Source organism: Triticum aestivum, chromosome 6A, assembly GCF_018294505.1.
Source record: "Triticum aestivum cultivar Chinese Spring chromosome 6A, IWGSC CS RefSeq v2.1, whole genome shotgun sequence".
Taxonomy (NCBI): Eukaryota; Viridiplantae; Streptophyta; class Magnoliopsida; order Poales; family Poaceae; genus Triticum; species Triticum aestivum.
The window spans coordinates 443490055-443491843 of NC_057809.1; the positions used below are offsets into that span (position 1 = coordinate 443490055).

Genomic DNA, 1789 nt, shown 5'->3' on the forward strand with positions numbered 1-1789 from the left:
GAGAGTATTAAAATAGTTTGAGCAGAGTAATTCGTTTAACAAAGTTGCACAACCAGATGATTCTTACACTTCTACTAATGTAGTGTGTGCCATAGATGTTTATGATATGTTAGAGGGCAAACACACCTATGAGCTTGGAGAAAAGATTGTCTATCGGTGTGTGCAAGTATATGAGTTGATAAAAAAGAAGCCAACGTTGAAGGACATTGATAGTGAAGATTCATACTGACGCATATGGTGAAGATGTTGACGTTGGTGCTGCGGATCATGATTAGATTGCTTTTGTTCTATTTTCATGTGAGCATTCCTAGTTGTACTTTAAGACTAAGTAAGGAATATTTGGTATAGACTCAACTTCTATCATTTCTCATTATCAATTCATCATACTACCCAACCTTATTATTTGTTACATCACACATCCTATGTGAATTGCAACGTTTTCTTTGTTCAACACTCTTTTTCGCAGATATAAAGAATTGTAAATGGTGGGTATATGTAACATAACCCATTGGTAAAGCCCTCCTTGTGGCAGGCTTTAGCACATGGATCCACCCCGCATGCTATTGTCAGATAGGTACTGCTAGCTACCTCGCAGGTCTTGGCTTCTGAGCCTACAAAAATACACATAATATGGTGTACAAAAGATTAAGATCCTATGAAGTTCCATCCAAAAAGAGGATAAAATTAGTTTGCATGAAGTAGGAATTCCACATATTAGTGGGAAATTCTTTTAGACAAATTTAGGAAGTGCCTTGTGCTTCATGTGAAGTTTCCAGATAATACTTACAAGGAACTAAAAGAAGTGGAATGAGTAGTAGAACGCATAACAGTCTTGGCACCTTGATGTCGCCCATTTCTTCAGGAATGAAAAACCACAAAAGCAAGTACACGAGAATGGAATAGATGCACATCAGAATAGGCTACGCGATATCTTATAACATGGAAAGATGAGACCTAAAAATAGTCAAATACAAGATTGTGTGATGCTATCTAGAAGATATGCATGTTGGAATTTTGATATTCTATCTGAAAGATGTGAATATATCAGCGAGAAATCTGCTCCCAAGGAGGATATAAACCAACATATTTATGGAGTATAATAATACAGAAATTTAACATGTCCATGCACACTACAATTGTGATGTTCTATGTAGAAGATGTGGCTTTATATGCATTAAATCTATTTTAATAGAGGATATGAACCAAAAACTTTATTGAGTATAATAATGCACACATTTACATTCTACCTATTAAAGTTGTTGCATAAATGCATATTGATTTTCTAAGATGATCGGATCATCGCCACCTAATATCGGACAAGCTGTTTTGTTTTTGATCCATCACACAAGGGAGAATATTACCTATTAATAGGCCATCATGTCTTACAACTTGATAGTTAACACATAAAAATACATTTGTAAAGAACAATTTTTGTGTGGTCTTCGCCTGCAGAGCTTCTGGTTGTGATGCTGCGGTGGGATCGGCGATGACATCCTTCCTTCCGTCCTAGCGGTCTTGGTCTTGTTGCATGGGAATAGAAACCTTTGCTAGATTCCTCGGGAAACCATGCATGTGCTTGCCTCCTGAGCACTAAAGAGGAAACTGCCCCTTCTATGCCCGCTGGCGTCCGACTGGACATGGTCGTCATGGCTTGCGTCATGGTAGCCTCATGAGGTCGGGCACCTGCATAGGAATCCCCGCTCCTCGATAGGTCTCCTGAGGAGGCCGCTCCATCTGGTGTTCTTGGTGTCGCCCGCCTCGCGAAGCTTGGCCCCTAGCAAGCTTGTCT

General features: G+C 39.4%; 1 long non-coding RNA gene across 1 annotated transcript; it reads right to left on the reverse strand.

The window, feature by feature from the left end:
• Nucleotides 1-350: 350 nt before the first annotated feature.
• On the reverse strand, nucleotides 351-889 carry LOC123127536 (uncharacterized). The gene is made up of 2 exons (XR_006462589.1): nucleotides 788-889; nucleotides 351-611 (listed from the first exon to the last, which is right to left on the reverse strand). It is a non-coding gene; the product is annotated as an uncharacterized lncRNA (long non-coding RNA).
• Between the last annotated feature and the right edge of the window lie 900 nt (nucleotides 890-1789).